This window comes from Benincasa hispida, unplaced genomic scaffold (assembly GCF_027475165.1).
Source record: "Benincasa hispida cultivar pf3 unplaced genomic scaffold, pf3_genome.v1.1 HicScf1636, whole genome shotgun sequence".
Classification (NCBI taxonomy): domain Eukaryota; kingdom Viridiplantae; phylum Streptophyta; class Magnoliopsida; order Cucurbitales; family Cucurbitaceae; genus Benincasa; species Benincasa hispida.
This window is the reverse complement of record NW_028326005.1, coordinates 1-19,449: the sequence shown is the minus strand read 5'-3', so window position 1 is coordinate 19,449 and position 19,449 is coordinate 1. Positions and strand designations below refer to the sequence as shown.

General features: G+C 37.6%; 1 pseudogene; it reads right to left on the bottom strand.

The window, feature by feature from the left end:
* Positions 1-364: 364 nt before the first annotated feature.
* On the bottom strand, positions 365-5,480 carry LOC150030812 (uncharacterized; annotated as a pseudogene).
* Between the last annotated feature and the right edge of the window lie 13,969 nt (positions 5,481-19,449).

Sequence of the window (19,449 nt, the reverse complement as noted above, 5' to 3'; positions counted from 1 at the left end):
AATTAAAGCAGAGGAACTGTACTGTTTCTCCTGAAGGGGGCTTATGTTTTTTCTGTTGGTTCTGGTTGATGGAGCCATGGTTCTGACCTTTCCTCTTTGTCCCCTTAAGTTTTTGGTCAGGTTTTACCACGACAGAGCCGGGTTTCCTAAGTACTACGTTCACCTCCTCCCTCTAGTCCTACTTCCAAGCTTCCTCCTCGATCCTTAATTGAGTTATAAGACTCTCCAAGGAGAACTCTTTGGTCTTATGCCTCAAAGTGTTCTTAAAGTCCTTCCACAAGGGAGGAAATTTATCAATAATAATCGCAACTTGGAATTGTTCGTTTAGAGGCATACCTTTAGTAATTATCTCGTGGGCTATCTTCTAGAGTTCATGGGATTGGGCCTCCACGGATTTGTCATCCATCATCTGGAACTTGAAATAACGGCTAACCGCATATTTCTTGGACCTGGCCTCCTCGGTGTCATACTTCTTTTGCAGGGCATCCCAGACCTCCTTCGCTGTCTTCATTGTACTGTAGTAGTCAAACAGATCATCAATCAAACCATTTAAAATGAAATTCTTACATAGAAAGTCTTTCTCCTCCTAGTCAGCAGCTTCTTTTTTCTATTGTTCAGTTGGTTCTTCTAAAGGGACGATTGGCTTAGCATTGGTATAAGTTTCGACAACTTTCTTGACGGTGAGGAAGAATTACATCTTTTGCTTCCACCGTTTGAAGTTCGCTCCTTCGAACCGGAATGGACGGTTGAGGTCAGATATCTCATTGTTGCTATTGAGGATCATTGATGTTGTTGAAACGTCTTAAAATTGTTGGAAACTGCAGGGCTCTCAGAACGACAAACTGTAAACTATCAAGGCATGGCGGTCAAGCAAAGAGCAAAAACCTGCAAAACAGAAACTCGTTATAGACTGAGTCGCGGAGCTCGCTTTCTTTAAGACGTTTCGCGGCTTTGCCCAAGTGTGCAAACAGTTCTAAAAATTGCCATGTCGTCCCCAGGATAAAATGGCTAAATGAAAATCAATCGAAAATGCACCATTATCGATCGAAACGTACACCCTTTCTAAACTCACTGCTCGGAAAGCTAAGATGGAGGAGGAGAGGAAATTGAAGTGAAAATTTAGAAAATGAATTCTGTGTCTCACGAACTGTTGAAGGCCTCACTTTTTATAGGCCTTCAGCATTGAAACGGACCGTTTTAAAATTAATCAATGGACTGTTTTAAAAATTAATCAACAAACCGTTTTAAAAGTAATCAATTGACCATTTTAAATATAATCAATTGATCGTTTTAAATATAAATTTACACCCGTTAAAAACAAAAACAAAAAGTAAGTGGAAAAAGAACCTAAGGAAACGGAATGCAAGGTAATACAATATGAGTGTATTAGAAATTATATTCTTTCATCTATAAAAACATGGAAATTGAATTGTCAAGTTAATTGTGATAAGATACAAAAGATGTAGATGAAGTGATCAACAAAGTCATTCAATTAATTGATGAAAAAGAGATTTATGTGAAGCTAGAAAGATCGAATAAGGAAAAATCAATAAAATTGGTACGTAGGTGATTAGTTGTAAAATATTTACTACTTTTTCTCTCTTCACATAGCTAAATTATTTGCATTTTTTACATATTAATAGAATAAGACTCCTAAAACTTCAACAACAAAAATTCTGCACAAGGTAAGACCATTATGGTGCACAAATAAACACCAAAAATCAAAGACTCAAGTGGTACAATACTAAACAAAATATCCATCAAATTCATCCTTTCAACATTTTGGATTTTAAAATATCTAAATAACTAACGAATGATATTTTATTGCATAACAAATAAAATGTCAAAAGAAAGTTGGATATGACTGATAAGTTGTACAATATTGATGAGAATGATCTTGCTACGTAAGAATAAAATTTTCATATAAACTTATCCAGTACTACCATTTATTCAGTACTAACAATTAGTCATTGTTCAATAAATGTTGTTAGTTAAATACAACTAACACAGAGTTGATCATGATGGCAATCCAAGAAGAAGAAAGAAGAGCTAAATAAAGAGAAACAAGAAGACCAATGGCACAACTTAATGATACAAAGCCACCAATCACAAGGATATGGATAGTGCAACAAGAGGAATAATACAAACACCGAAGAAAAAGGATAAAAACATCCCATTGAATGGACCATCATTTGACTTGCACTTGAACCAAGCATGAAGGTGTTGATCGATGATGAAGTGGTCTTGAAAACTTTATATTCTTGTTCTGCTAGAAGATTTTAGTGCTTTATGAACCTTGCTTTAGGAAAGAACTTAGTTTTGAGTTTATTGTTACTGTTTTTGGGTTTATTTTTGACTTGGAAAGCTTGAATGTTTTTTAATGTTTTGGAAACCTTGGATGTTTGGACTTGATAGGATCCCCCTTAGAAGGTATGTTAACAACAAACACATTGTACTCCTAACGTGTGATAACTGGATTATTAATATACAAGTATTTGACTTTTAACAGGTCGTCTTATATTCATTGTTGTTATAAGATATACTAACAACAATGATACTTAAATTTAAAATCCAGAAAATTGAAGTAAAGAAACCTCACAACCTCGATATACTTACCAAGACTATAAATTAGACATATCTACCTATGAATTGTACGAAAGGTATATCCATCTTTAACAAAGAAAGTATTAAACATTTGAACAATTTATGATATTCCAAAATGAATAATTCCACATACTTTCCAATAAATATAGAATAATTCTATATAAAAACAAATGCAGTTCAATCTTATAAACAGAGAACTTATTAAAAAATATATAGATTGATTATAGTTACAATTTGAATTGTATTAAAAATTTAAAAAGTTTGTCATATTCCAAAATGAATAATTGTACATATGGTCCAATATATATAAATACAATATAATTCTATAAACATATGTAGTCCAACATGATAAACAATGAAGTTATGTCGAAATAACTAAATTGAGTATAGATACAAAAAAAAATATTATGAAAGATAACAAAATATATATATATATATATATATATATATGAAGAACACTTTCATTAAGGGAAAAAAAAATCCTAAAACAGTTTAACCCAAAAACAAAAATCAACAATATAAGACGACAATTATATAAACTACTAATGTAGGGACTCAACGTCGTAAAGTTTCCTTGCAAGCCCTACAATTATGACCCCTCCCACCACACCTACTACAATGAACTGTAGCTTTCCTTTCTAAATAAGAAGTAATTCTTTTATTTCTTAGGCCTCCCAACAAGATGTTTGACCTCAAGAGGAAGAAGTGGATCATCGCCAACTTGGTGCATATTTGTAACATGTTCTATATTACCAATAGGACGTGTTTCCTTCCTATATAAGAGAACTAAATTTGAAATGGCAGAAATCATGTGTATACATATGTAGATGAAGCTTCCTAGTAGACAATGTAATGCATGCATGGGAGCACGAGATTAAATCTAGGTCCCACTGACGACATGAGCAAGTATGGTTTAGAATATTGACAACAAACGGTTCCTTCCCATGATGAACTTCAAATTCATGCTGATTAATGGGATATATTTGGCAATATATAATATTGAATGTAAATTACAAATTAGACTCTTAATAATGGTAAATATACTTTTTTTTAAAAAAAAACGTACATTTATTGTTTGACTCTCCTTTAATGCAACTCGAATCATATTCTCAACATATGTGAAAAGTTCTGTACACTGGAAACTTCAATGAGTACGATGTTCATAAAACCATTTTTGAATTAACCTGTAAATCGTTTCAAGAAGACCAATAGCAAGTAATTCTTGTGCTTCTTTCAGCCATGAATTCATGCTTTTAAATATGTTGGTTTTCATCAATGAATATCTTTTCCTTCGGAAAAATGTCCTATCCCACCTCGATTTTCCAACCTCCTTTTACTCATACCTAATAAAATGAGAAAGATCATCCAACTTTCTCATGTAATACTCAGACTACAAAGGTGTATATGCTCTGTCACAACTATAGAAAGAATCCCCAATCGGACTTGACTTATGGTTCTTTTTTATATTCTCATACAAATGGAATGCATACAAACTGTGCTCAACTGAATCATACACATAACTAAAACCATTGGCTATACCCTTAGATATGATAGTAAGGTCATTAGGTTCTCCAAAGCAGCTTTAAGATTATGAAAAACCAAGACCATGACCGATCATTCTCTGAATCAACAACAACAAATGCAAGAAGGACAACTTGAGAATTACTATCAAGAGTGCAAGTAGACAATAACCTACTCAAGTATTTGTTCTTCAAGACGCGTCATCAATTGATATTATAAGTAAACAGTAATTCTATGTATCTAAAGAAGCAACAATAGCTAATAAATAATACTTAAACCGAGCTATAAAATAATACTTAAACCTAGTTTGATCATTAGCTTCTTATGTTATATATGTTCCTGCAATGAATAAAGTTAAAAGTGAATATCTTGGTGACTTAAAACGTAGATCAAATAAATTACACTATATTTGGAAACAAAAAATAAGTACTTGGATTTTTTTCAATTAGTGCACTTGAGAATACTGACAAAAGAGCATAGGAGGACTTCAGAGTACCCCTAATAGAATTCAAAGCAATCTCATAGCCTCTCCAAGCCTTGTTGTAACTTACATTCACACCATGATGCCTTTTCATATTGCTAATTACATTACATGGACAACATTGAATCTTGCCATTCATTCTAAAAAAAAACTTTGTACACTCAGCAAAAATCCAATATGTTGCTTGCCTATGATCATCTTTAACAACATTAACAAAATATTGGTGGGTATTTGTGAATTTAAGGACCATCCAAACCCCATTTTTCTTATACACAAATGCACGTAGATACCAACCACAAGACAAATCCTTACCTCAAATATCAAATGGCGTACATATTGACCTAATCGTAGTAAGTTCAAAACTATTCTTATGAGCAAGCAACTAAATAGCTTTTTCAATATAGATTTGCTCCTAAAAAGTGAACCTTCTTTAATGGAAAATTCAGATCGAGATGATTCAAAAGCTTCAAAATCAATTATTTCAGTATTCCGATATAACTATTGGATGGAATGCTTTGTTACTGCTAATTCACTATTCAAATACACTTTATTTTTAGAAGTAGCAGACGATATAGTGTCAATAACTATACATAAATAATTTTGGAGGAATTTCGATAAAACGAACAAAAGCTACAAAACATTCTTATCTTCAACAATTCAAATAAGATTCGAATTGTTGGAACCAAACCATTAAACTGTCAAATGAGACACAAAGAGATTGGAAGACGAAAAAAGCTTACCATGGATACAATCAACAAATTATTGAAACAAAAAAATCTAATGGAAAATAAGGCTCAACAACACGATAATTACGATATTGTGAACTTTCATTCCATCTACCATAAAAAATAATCTTTACCCGTTGTAGAGCCATAGCAAAAACAAAAAAATTGAAATAATGGATAGTTACTTATTTGTAGAAAATACAGTCTTCTTTAGATGTTGATAGAATGAAGAGTATATCTAGAATATTAAAATAATATAATAATATATAAGATGATAAGATGATAAGATGATAATGAATAAAAGATGATAAAAAATACAAAAAAAAATGATAAAATTTAAATGAAATATATTGTTGTTAGATGATAATATGTATAAATTATTAAGTAAAATCCTAATCAGGATAAAAAATTTTAATATGAATTTAAAATAATAAAGAATAAAAAAATAATGTAAAATCTAAAGATATATTATAAATTAAAATCAAAATGGTGATAAACAAATTAAAGATGGATTAATTCTGAATATTTTCGAAATGTGGTTAAATCAAATCAAAACAAATATGAAACCGTCAATTCAAATTTCAAAATGGAAGAAAAATTCGACATCTTTTATCCCTTGAATCCATTGGATTAAAATCTCATAATTGACGATTCCATTTACACAATATTTCTATTGATAATTGATATACGGTCTCATAATAGACGGTTTTAATATTTCTATTGAAAAAATTATACAGTACTTGAAAAAGCTGTTAATCGACCATACAAGGGACGATTTAGAGATTAAAAAAATATATGTCATGTGTACAACACGCTTTTACCAAAAATCTTATTATTTTCATTTTTTTTACAAAAGTTAAAAACCACCCCCCAATTTTGTCATTTCCTCCAATTTCTCTCTCTCCCTCTCTCTTTTTCTTTTAGAATTTAGTTTATAATGATTCATTTTAGATTTAATCGATATGGAAATTTGAATCTATTTAATTTTAGTTCTTAAATTTTAGAAATGCTTATTTCAATATCTATTTATTTAGAGATTTTAGTAGAAAGTTTAAAATTTTACCAAAATAGCATATTCTAAATCAAATTCAAATTCAAATAATGTAGTGTAATACACACCTAACATTTTTAGAATATTTGTTAAAAATTTTATGTCATCTAGTGAAATTTTTATGTTGAGACTTGGAATAGGTGTTTCGATGACATGCAATATTTTGGCCATGTTCTGGTCTCAATTTTTTTATCATATATTTCATAATTTTTAGTATACCTATATGTCAATTGACTTATATTCGGTTTGCACAAGTCTCAATTTTTTCATCACACATTTTAATTAATTTTTATTTTGTCATAGTTTTAAGGCAACTATGAAAATTTATAGGTAATATTATAATTTTTAGAAAATATGGATATTTTTTTCAACAAATAAAATAATGTATGGCACACATTTTAGGAAAAAGAAAAAGCCAAATTTAGAACGATTTAAAACGGACCGTAGAATTTTCAGTTGGTCTTTGCCCAATAAACGCGGGAAGCAGTTAGCAGTTAAACTGAACACGGTAGGCCTCAAAGACCTTACTACGGTCCCGCACAGTCCGGACGAATCTAGGCTGTTAATTTCTAAAAATGGAGGACTTTCGTTGGACGGTCCTCATGGAGAGAAAAGAAACGGGGTGATGTAACGCCGTTTGCATGTTGGATATGATGAATGGACCGTGAAGCTCGCTCTTCACCGTTGGCTAATGGTGGTACTCACTCCGTTAAGATTTTTTTTTGGTCTTTTAAATAATAAAATTTGGATTTGGATTTTTTATTTTTAAGAATTATGAATATTTCATGAAATTAAAATATGTTTGTTCACACGAGGTTTCCGAAGAAACATGTTTCATGGAGTTGAACTTGAGTTGGTGTTGATGTTGGAGTTGATTTGATGCGATGTGGTTCGATCTCTAATATTTAATATTCTGATTCTCTTTTGAATATGGTTGACTTGGAGAAGGAAAGCACCGAACGTTCTTGAAGTAAAAATCTTGGAAGCTTGGAGTAGAAGTATTGGAAGAGTATTTGTGTCTTCAAAGGTCTTCTGCCTTATAGGAGTGCAGCTTCAGGAGTCTTGGAAGCTTGAAGTAGAAGTCTTGGAAGAGTATTTGTGTCTTCAAAGGTCTTGTGCCTTATAGGAGTGCAACTTCAGGAGTCTTGGCAGCTTGAAGTAGAAGTCTTGGAAGAGTTTTTGTGTCTTCAAAGGTCTTTTGTCTTACAGGAGTGCAGCTTCAAGAGTCTTGGAAGCTTGAAGTAGAAGTCTTGGAAAAGTATTTGTGTCTTCAAAGGTCTTCTGCCTTATAGAAGTGCAGCTTCAGGAGTCTTGGCAGCTTGAAGTAGAAGTCTTGGAAGAGTATTTGTGTCTTCAAAGGTCTTCTGCCTTATAGGAGTGTAGCTTCAAGAGTCTTGGAAGCTTGAAGTAGAAGTCTTGGAAGAGTATTTATATCTTCAAAGGGTCTTCTGCCTTATAGGAGTGTAGCTTCAGGAGTCTTGAAAACTTGAAGTAGAAGTCTTGGAAGAGTATTTGTGTCTTCAAAGGTCGTGGGCTTGGTTGGTCCATGGGCTTGACCCTTGGACCCAATTAGTTGGTTTTGGGCCTGATCTGGAATTTGGGTCCAATTCAACTTTTTTTGTAGTTTGGACTTTAAGCCCAAATAGTAATATTAAATTTGACCAATTTAATCTCATCTGATTCATCCGTGTGACATCATCGAAACTTGTCTTCAATTCAATTCGGGACATATGTCAACTTCTAATTGGACCCAAAGTCAATGATTTAGAAATTCGTCGTTAATTTAGCAAACGACGTGGTGACTTGTGATTGGTCCAAAATTTCTCATTCAACATATGCCCCTTTTCGAGATTTATGCACGTATATGGGTGGATGAATCTCGAAAAAAATGTAATTTGAGATCAAAATATGATTTTTTGACTCTTTTAATTTGATGCATCATCATGATCAAAATATGAAATTTAGCTTAAAATTTTGATTTGAAATCTTCTTCGTTTGACACACTTTCGCTAAGTAAACTTTAATTTGAACTAAAGTATAATTTATGTTCCACTTTAATTGCAAATTTAATTTAATTCGAATTCGGAATAGAATTTGAGGTGAAATTGAATCTTAATCAATTTTGGTTTGAGATAAAAATTTGGGATATGCTCAATTTTACTTGGAAATGAGTATAGAAACTAAGGTTGATTTAAATTTGAGATAAAATTTGGAATATAGCCAAATTTTGACTCGACATTTTATTCATAACTCAATATCAAAGTTAACCAATCGAATATTGATAAAATTTGGGATATGGCCAAATTTTAATTTAGGACGGATTTGACATTTATCTCACCCGATTTGGCTGGCTTGAATTTAGAATAAAAATTTGGATTAGAAGCTTTAGACTAAGATTTGGAATAACAGTTGATTTTTGTTGAAATATGTTAAATTAGCCCTAAGGGCATTTTTGTCTTTTTACTATATTTGCTAAATTAGGGTTTCACATTATTCTATTTATATCTAGGGTTGGGTCTATTGTAAAGTGAGATAAAAATAATAAGTTCTTTTCTACCGTGGTTTTTCTTCCCTGAATTAGGGTTTTCCACGTAAACTCCTTGTGTTGTTTTCTTTCCCTATTTCAATATGGTATCAGAGCAAGGTGATGAAACCCTAGCCCCGGTAGAAGAAACTCAGTCATCAAACTTAATAGGTGAAGGTACGCTGAATAATGAGGCTGTGATTCAAGCAGCGGTTGACCGATATCTCCGAACCATCCTCCCAGGTGGTGGAATTGCTCCAGCTGGCGCGCCGATTTGCTTCCAGTCTCAACCGTTCCAACTGAACACCATCGATCGGATTCTTCCAGCCGAACAGCAGGTGGTGGTGGAACGTCACGCCGTTCAGCCGACGCACGAAATCGGGTCACAACCAATCGGATCCTCAGCGTCGCTCACAATCGTCCCAGTCTCAAACGTTTTCCAGCCGGCGCACGCGATCGATCTACAGCTGGTAGGTATCTCGGCGTCGCACAGAATCGCGTCTTCACCAGACGATCATGGGTGTGTTCCAGCTGCCGGGTCGGGTCAGATCGGCGCGATTTCTTCCGCTGCACAGCAGATCGCCGAGCCGTTCATCCGTTACCCACCATCACAGTAGTCTAGGAGCAGCGCCGGTCACGGGTTGCCGAACTTTGCCGTTGGTGGATTTCCGACAGTAGCTTCTTCACAGCATCATGGTGGACAGCCTCTTCCTCAAGTATATCCGGTTCAGCCCCAGTTTCGAATGGGTGAATCCATTGAAGAAAATTCCATGGTATTTAGACAGAAAAATTCCAGATCTGAATCTCATGGGGAACTCCAACAACAATTAGTTAGTCTTCAACAACAGATGGTCGCCCTGGGAGCCCGATTGAATGGCCATGATTCCTCCCCGATGTATTCAGAAAATCCAGTATCAATGTTTCCTACTCCAACTTCTAATCTTTTATCTGGAACAATTGGAAATTCTGCAGGAATGATTACGGGAGAGAAGTTGAATGGGCAAAATTACTTCTCTTGGTCCCAAACCATTAAAATGGTTCTTGAGGGACGCCATAAGTTTGGATATTTAACTGGAGAGATACCACGACCGAATCCTGGGGATCCCCAAGAGCGTGTCTGGAAGGCAGAGGATTCTTGGCTCCGCTCAATGCTAATTAGTAGTATGGAACCACAAATCGGAAAACCCTTACTCTATTCAGCCACTGCTCGGGATGTTTGGGATGCAGTCCGAAGGTTATATTCGAGGCGTCAGAACGCATCCCGCCTGTATACTCTACGTAAACAGGTTCACGAATGCAAACGGGGGAGCATGGATGTAACATCATACTTCAGCAAGATGTCATTGTTATGGCAAGAAATGGATCTATGTCGGGAGATCATCTGGACCTGCCCACAAGATGGAATTCAATACTCCAAGATAGAAGAGGTTGAGCGTGTGTATGATTTTCTTGCCGGGCTACACCCCAAATTTGATACAGTTCGCAATAGAATACTAGGGCAGAAACCAATTCCGTCTCTCATGGAGGTATGTTCAGAAGTTAGATTGGAAGAAGATAGATCAAGTGCAATGAATGGGCCAAGTGTTATCACTATAGAGTCAGCTGCCTTCAGGGTGAAGTCCACTGGAGCTAATGGTGACAAGCAGAATAGTAAAACACCCCCAGTTTGTGAGCATTGTAAAAAGCAGTGGCATACGAAGGATCAGTGCTGGAAATTGCATGGTCGCCCTCCAAATGGTAAACGTCGCCCTCCGAATGACAAGTCGAAATCTGGGCGTGCTCTAGTGGGTGAATCAGTTGAGGGGACTGCACAACCTCAAACACAGCTTCCAGTGACTAATCCCGGGGATTCAGGTACCGTAGGAATCGGAACAGTTGCTCAATCAGGTAATCCTCAATCCTTGAGTTTTCTTGCTGAGGGGAATGAGTTATGGATTCTAGATTCAGGAGCAACCGATCACTTGATTGGCTCATCCGACCGATTTCTCTCATATTATCCAAGTGCTGGAAATGAGAGGATTCGAATTGCGGATGGGTCCTTCGCTCCTGTTGCTGGAAAAGGCAGACTGTCACCATTTCATGGATTAACTCTGCAAAATGTCTTACATGTGCCCAAAATTTCTTACAATTTATTATCAATAAGCAAAATAACAAAAGATTTGAACTGTAGAGTTGTCTTCTCACCAGATACTACTTTGTTTCAGGACTTGAGCTCGGGGAGGACGATTGGCACTGCCCGATATGACAGAGGCCTATATTTCCTTTCTACAGATGCTTCCTCCAGAAGCTTATTTAGGACTAGCCTTTTATCTTCGTTTGCTATATCTGAAACAGATTATTTATTGTGGCATTTTCGTCTTGGACATCCTAGTTTTCAATATATGCGGTATTTGTTTCCTCATTTATTCCATAATGTGAATGTTTCTTCATTATCTTGTGATGTCTGTATACGTGCTAAACAACATCGCGTGTCATTTGTTTCTCGGCTCTATAAGCCTACCCAGCCGTTCCACTTGGTTCACAGTGATGTTTGGGGTCCCTCGAGCATCAATACCCTGTCTGGTAAACGGTGGTTTGTAACTTTCATTGATGATCATACCCGACTTACATGGGTATATCTCCTTGCTGATAAGTCTGAGGTTTTATCTACTTTCAAACAGTTCTATACCACTGTATTAACACAGTTTAACACAAAGATTGCCATTCTCCGAAGTGACAATGGTCGTGAGTTTGTCAACCACACCTTCCAGGAATTCCTAGTGTCAAAAGGGATCATCCATCAAAACTCGTGTGCATATACTCCACAACAAAATGGGGTAGCTGAACGAAAAAATCGCCATCTTATTGAAGTAGCTCGTTCCTTGATAATTCCAGCATCTCTTCCTTCGTACCTGTGGGGAGATGTGATTCTTACCGCAAATCATCTAATTAATAGAATGCCTTCCTGAGTCCTAAAGTTTCAAACCCCTCTTGAGTGCTTCAAAGAGTCCTATTAGTCTACCCGTCTTATTCCTGAGGTTCCTCTTCGTGTGTTTGGGTGTACAGCCTTTGTTCATACTCATGGTCTACATCGGACTAAGTTTGCTCCACGAGCTAAAACATGTGTGTTTTTCGGGTATCCCCTTCATCAGCGAGGCTATAAATGTTTCCATCCATCTTCTAGAAAATATTTTGTTACTATGGATGTCACGTTCCTTGAAGACAAACCGTTCTTTCCTGTTAGTCATCTTCAAGGGGAAACCACGAATGAAGAGACTAACAATTCCACGTATTCCATACCCATTAGCCTCAACCTTGAGCCTAGTCCGGATATTCCTGAACCTGAACTTCGTCCCAATATTCAGCTTAGTCCCAATATTCCTGGACTTAGTCTTGAACCTAATTCGGCTCATGTTGTTCCCGTGTCGGTTCTTCCTACTAAACAAATGCCCTAGATAACGTATTATAGGAGGAATCTCATAAAGGAAATTCAGGAAACCTCTGGTGTTCCATCGGAAAGTGTCCAAGCGTCAGAACCAACACAAGTTCAAGATCCCGTTGTCTCAAAAGAGAGTCTTGAAGAAAAGTCTGGGAACATAGAGAGTGACGAAATGAGCTCAGAGAAGGTTGAAATGTCAGAAAGGGATGAGATGCTTAAAAATCCTCAAGAGGATGCAGAATTGTCTCAAAAGTTCGATACTGAAGAGAGACAGACGAAAACTGACAACTATGATACCACCCTGGATATGCCAATTGCTCTGAGAAAGGGAACCAGGTCATGTACAAAATACCCTTTGCATAGCTTTCTGACCTATAGTAACTTATCTCCTGTTTTTAAGGCTTTTACTACTCAGCTAGATGCTCTAACAATACCTACCAGTGTACATGCGGCCATGGAAGTTCCCGAATGGAAAGCAGCAGTAATGGAGGAAATGAGAGCTCTTGAGGGAAATAAGACTTGGGAGTTAGTAGCTCTCCCTAGAGGTCACAAAATAGTTGGTTGCAAATGGGTGTTCACAGTGAAGTATAAGTCTGACGGAACACTTGAGAGGTATAAAGCTCGGTTAGTTGCTAAAGGATTCACTCAGACGTATGGGATTGATTATTCAGAAACCTTTTCCCCAGTGGCTAAGTTAAACACGATTCGTGTTCTTCTGTCTGTCGCCGTGAATAAAGATTGGCCCCTACATCAACTAGATGTAAAGAACGCATTCCTAAATGGTGAGTTGGAAGAGGAAGTTTATATGAGTTCACCTCCAGGTTTTGAAGCTAAGTTTGGGAATCATGTTTGCAAACTCAGGAAGTCTTTATATGGGTTGAAGCAGTATTCTAGGGCGTGGTTTGACAGGTTCACCGTGTTTGTTAAGTCCCAAGGGTTTGTTCAGGGACATTCTGATCATACCTTGTTTACCAAAAAATCACCCTTAGGAAAGATTGCTGTGTTGGTAGTGTATGTTGATGACATCATCCTATCAGGGGATGATACGGCAGAAATTGCTAAGCTAAAACAAAGGATGGCGAGTGAATTTGAAATTAAGGATCTTGGTAGTTTAAGGTATTTTCTAGGGATGGAAGTGGCAAGATCGAAAGCAGGAATATCTGTTTCTCAGCGGAAGTACACGATGGACTTGTTAAAAGAAACAGGAATGACCGGATGCAAACCTATTGACACCCCTATTGAGGTCAATAGCAAACTGAAAAATGTTTTGGAAGGAGTTCCTGTGAATAAGGAGAGGTATCAACGCCTAGTAGGAAAACTGATTTACTTATCTCATACTAGACCCGACATCTCCTATGCGGTGAGTGTAGTATGTCAGTTCATGCAGAGTCCATATGAGGAGCACATGGAAGCTGTGACTCGAATTTTGAGATATTTAAAGTCCACCCCTGAGAAGGGCTTGGTATTCAGGAAACATGACACACGAAGCATCGAGGCATATACTGACTCAGATTGGGCCGGATCTGTGACTGATAGAAGGTCAACCTCAGGGTACTGTACCTTTGTATGGGGAAACTTGGTAACTTGGCGGAGTAAAAAACAGGGTGTAGTGGCCAGAAGTAGTGCTGAGGCAGAGTATAAAGCTATGAATCTGGGAGTGTGTGAAGAAATCTGGTTGCAGAAGGTTTTATCTGATCTTCACGAGAGTAATCTTGGGCCTATGAAGCTGTATTGTGATAATAAGGCTGCCATCAGTATTGCAAACAATCCCGTACAACATGATAGAACCAAACACGTTGAAATTGATAGGCACTTTATTAAAGAAAAGTTAGACCGTGGATCTATTTGTATTCCCTATGTACCTTCAGTCCAACAGATCGCCGATGTCTTTACGAAAGGGTTATCAAGACAGACGTTTGAAGCTTGTATTAGCAAGTTGAGCCTTGCTGATATCTATGCCCCAACTTGAGGGGGAGTGTTGAAATATGTTTAATTAGCCCTAAGGGCATTTTTGTCTTTTTACTATATTTGCTAAATTAGGGTTTCACATTATTCTATTTATATCTAGGGTTGGGTCTATTGTAAAGTGAGATAAAAATAATAAGTTCTTTTCTACCGTGGTTTTTCTTCCCTGAATTAGGGTTTTCCACGTAAACTTCTTGTGTTGTTTTCTTTCCCTATTTCAATAATTTTAATTCCAATTTGAATGGAATATGAATTTGAACTTAAATGGAAGAGATTTTGGAGAGCCAACGTATTGGAAAACAGCCTTACTAGCGAGATCAGGCTATTACCAGCGATACCAAGCCATTATCAGCAAGATCAGGCCATTACCAGTGATACCAAACCATTACCAGCGAGATCAGGCCATTACCAGCGATACTAAGCCATTACTAGCGAGATTAGGCCATTACCAACGATACCAAGCCATTACTAGTGAGATCAGGCCATTACCAGCGATACCAAACCATTACCAGTGAGATCGTGGGAGAGAGCGAGATCAACGAGAGCATTCGAGTGAGATTGTGGGAAAGAGTGACACTAGCAAGAGCGAGATCGTGGGAGAGAGCGAGATCAGCGAGAGCATTTCGAGCGAGATTGTGGGAGAGAGCGACACCAGCGAGAGGATTTCGAGTGAGATTCTCCCTTTTATTATTATTATTATTATTATTTATTTCATTTTTTTTTCTTTTCTTTTTTTATCTCAGGCAACCGTCTGCTTTGTGGCTAGTGATAACAGTCTTAGCGAGATTTCCTTCTCCATACTATTGGCTTATGCCAGATTCTCTCAAGTCTTAAGCTCAAAACTCATCGCCGTTGAATTTGGGGATTCAAAACTCCACAGTGACCCCTAATTTCGGCAGCTTCTAATCGAGAATGATCTTTTTGTTGACTCTTAACTAATTTCAGCAAGAATCGAAGTTCCACAACAAAATAAACAGTATTCAATTCGAGTAACCCGTGATTTTATCAGATTTCAACTTATTAGTAGAAAAAATCCCATCGAACTTAGCTATATAAATACTAGCAGGACACATGCTCTTCTTCATCTTGTAGTATGATCTTCTTCGTTCTTACGTCCTTTGCAATTTGAATTGCGATTCTCTTTCGATTTTACATTCTTTATATCCTTTGTCAATCGGACTCGGATTGCAAATCAACCTTGAATTTCAGTAGGAAGCTGTAAATGAGGAGAAGGGAGAAAGAAGGAAAGATGAGGAATTAGGGCTTCCTTTCCTTTTTTTGTTTTCATATATATTTTTTTCTTTTTTTTTTTTGTTTCTTAAATTTTTTTTTTTGCTCTCTTTTTTTTTACTAACTTGCCCCCTACTATTTTTTTTTTTGTAGGAGTTACGGTGGAATCAAAGGAGTACAACAAAACAAGTTTTTTTTTTTAATCTCATCGACCCATCTTTGGTGCGCTCGTGTATCCTGATCGTCATAGGAGGGGCCCCGCAAAGGCTTACAACTCTCTCATTCGATCACCCTACGTGGATCCCGAAAAGGTCTACTTTGTAGCAACGTTCGTACATTCTGATCGTCATGGGAGGGGCCCTACAAAGGCTTACAACTCTCCCATTCGATCACCCTAAGGAGGATCTCTGAAAGGTCTACCTTGTAACGCCGCTCGTGTATCCTGATCCTCATGGGAAGGGCCCCGCAAAGATTTACAACTCTCCCATTCGATCACCGTAAGGAGGATCTCGAGAAGGTCTACCTTGTAGTGCCGCTCGTGTATCCTGATCGTCATGGGACCCGCAAAGGCTTACAACTCTCCCATTCGATCACCCTAGGGAGGATCTCGGAAAGGTCTACCTTGTAGCGCCGCTCGTGTATCCTGATCGTCATGGGAAGGGGTCCCGCAAAGGCATACAACTCTCCCATTCGATCACCCTAAGAAAGATCCTCGAAAGGTTTGCCTTGTTATGTTACTCCTTGATCAAAATTTGAAGATAAGGGAAATATGCCATTGAGTATTTGAAGATGAGCCAGATATGCCATCTAACCTTGAAGATGAGAAGAATGTGCCATCAAGATTTTGAACGAAGTCAGGTTGGCTAGAGTCGATCTCGCGTACAAGGCGAAGCCAGAAGGACCAGAGTGGTCCTAGCATATGAGGTGGAGCCGGATGGACTAGAGTCGTCCTCGCATATGAGGTAGAGCTAGACAAACCAAACTTGTTCACACATATGAGGTGGAACCACACCCACATTTTTGGAGAGGAAGCGAAGCTACACAAATTTTGGAGAAGAGGTGAAGTTGTACCAATATTTTAGAGAGGAAACGAAACCGCACCACGACTTTGAAGATGAAGCGAAGTCGCGTCATCAGTTTGGAGATGAAACGAAACCACGCCACGACTTGGAGATGAAGCGAAGCCGCGTCATTAGTTTGGAGATGAAACGAAGCCATGCCACGACTGAAGCCACGTCATTAGTTTGGAGATGAGACAAAGCCACGCCACGACTTAGAGATGAAGCGAAGCCGCGTCATTAGTTTGGAGATGAAACGAAGCCACGCCACGACTTGGAGATGAAGTGAAGTCGCATCATTAGTTTGGAGATGAAGCGAAGCTACGTCATGATTTTGTAGACCGAGTCATTGAAGATGGAGCCGAGCCATGCACACCGACCTTGAACTTGAAGATGGAGCAGAGTCATGCACACGGACCTTTAACTTGAAGATGGAAGTGGGCCATGCATACCAATCTTGAACTTAAAGATGGAGAGGCATCAACGAAGCCTTTGAACTTAAAGATGGAGAAGCATCGATGAAGCCTTTGAACTTAACTATGGAGAAGCATCGACGAGACTTTCGCACTTGAGTTTGACAAAGCATCGACAAATTCTTCCCATTTGAGTTTGATGGAGCATGAAGCTTTGGCAGTAGGCTTGACTTTGTGATTTTGGGCATGAAGATGAAGCATCGATGAAGCCTCTAAACTTGAAGATGGAGGAGCATATAAGTTTACTTTTAAAGAGGAAGCGAAGCGCATTCCACGTGTGTGCCTTTTATTTACTGTGTTGGCTCCTTACGAGGGATGAACATCTTCAACCCATTTTGTTTCCCCCAATAGGGATGAACATCTTCAATCTGAAGTGTCATTCTTTGACGGGGATGATCAACATCAATCTTGTAGTATTATACTTAAATGGTTGTGGTACCTCTTCTGATGGACTAAACTTAAATTTCTTTAAGTTTCCTTCGTACCTTTAAAGAAAGGGATCGAATCATGACGTAGTTCAAGTTGTTGTTTTTTTTTTTTTTTTTTTTTAACTGGAAGTTTCTTTCAAGCTGCCTACATACCTTTCTTAGTGATAGGGATCAAGTCATAATGTAGTTCGAAGAATTTTTTTTTCTTTTTATGCACGACTGAACTTAAATTTCTTTAAGTTGCCTACGTACCCTTTATAATGAAAGAGATCAAGTCGTAACGTAGTTAATACAATTTATTTTTGGGCCGTTCACATTTTAAGCTCATGCGGGCAAGGAGTATCATGCAGTTTAGGCTCTTGCGATGAGAAGCTTCTTCATTTAAACTTCAGAAGCTCTTATTTCATCATGGTTTTAATTATTCTCTTCATTTGTAGGATTCGTCAATATGATGAGTTTTGGCTTCATTATCAAGGAACCTTCTGTACTTATGTCAACAGAAAATTTCCTCTTCATGCGTGAAGGGACACGACTGTGAATCTTTTCGTCGTTGTTTTCTTCATGGAATGACGTTGGCTTTAAGATTTTCATCCTTCCTTTACGTTGATCGCTTGTTGTCTTGAGACGATCAAAAGCAGATGCTGGAGGTTGATCTTTCTTTGATGTGGATATACTTAGTCTTTTAAGGCTAAAGTTCGAGCAGAAGTAGTCGTTGGACATTAGTCTTCTTCTCCTACCGTGGCCATACTCAATCTTTGAAAGACTGAAGATCGAGCACTTGAAGGCTTAATACGATCGAAGACAGAAGTTCTTTGCTTCATTTCTTCTGAGACTTTGACTTCTTCAACAGTCACATGATTGTTGTCGACTTCCATTATGCTGACAGTGTGACATGCAATAACTTCGGATACTTTCTCTGGATGATTATTGAGAAAGATTCTTGGGAGAAATTCTGCTGAAGATGCCAGCCATCGAAATTGAGGGAAGTCCTTGTCTTCTTTCTTAGCAGGCTTAGGCTTCCGTGTCATCTTTTTTCCTTTCGTTTTATGAGTCTTGTTTCTTCTTCTATAGCTTCGATAGGAACGCGACTCTTTTTGGGTGGAGTTTGGTTGTCTTCTCTTTCGATGAGTCACTACTATCCACCCTTCGTTGTCATCTTCAACAAGCTCATCTTTCTTTTCGGAATTTGCTGTTTGAATCTCTTGTTGGAATCGAACAACTATAAGCTTGAATTCTCCAAAATGGATCGGGCTTTCTTTTTTAGCATGGGACACAGACAGTATTGGAACATTTGAAGTCGCCGCTACTGTAGCGTGACTTGTCTGAGCTACTTCATCTAAATCTAGCTCAATCTTCTTTTCACGAGCCAACTTCATAATTCGTTCCTTCAGCACGAAGCACCTTTCAACTAGGTGACTAATGACCCGATGATACTTGCAGTAGTTAAGATCATCTATTTTTCCTTCTTGTTTCGGCCGCTTGTATTCTATTAGCTGAATAAGTTACTTCTCTAGTAGTTGCTCCAACATATCTGCCACATCAGAGTCAGGGAATGGATAAACCTTCTCTTGTCGTTCTTTAATAGTTGGACAACGCTTCCCGCCCTCATTGTGCCTTCTTTCAAATTTTGTTTGTTTTCTTTTGGAGGAAAATTTCAGCGGGGTCACATGAACGACCATAGATTCTTTTGTGGCACTACCCACGATCTTTTCAGTGCCTTTGGCGCCATTTTTGTATTTTTTTCCCTTCAGAGACCAGGAAATCTTTAGTTCCCCTATTGGTAATGCTCAGCTCCATATCATGAGTGCGTGTTGTCAGCTCCTCAAACGTACGAGGTTTTATCCCTTGTAGGATGTAGAGAAGCTCCCAGTGCATGCCTTGAGTGCACATTTCCACTGCAGATAATTCAGTAAGTCTATCTTTGTAATCCAGACTTAAAGCTCTCCACCGATTGATGTAATTGATGACTGT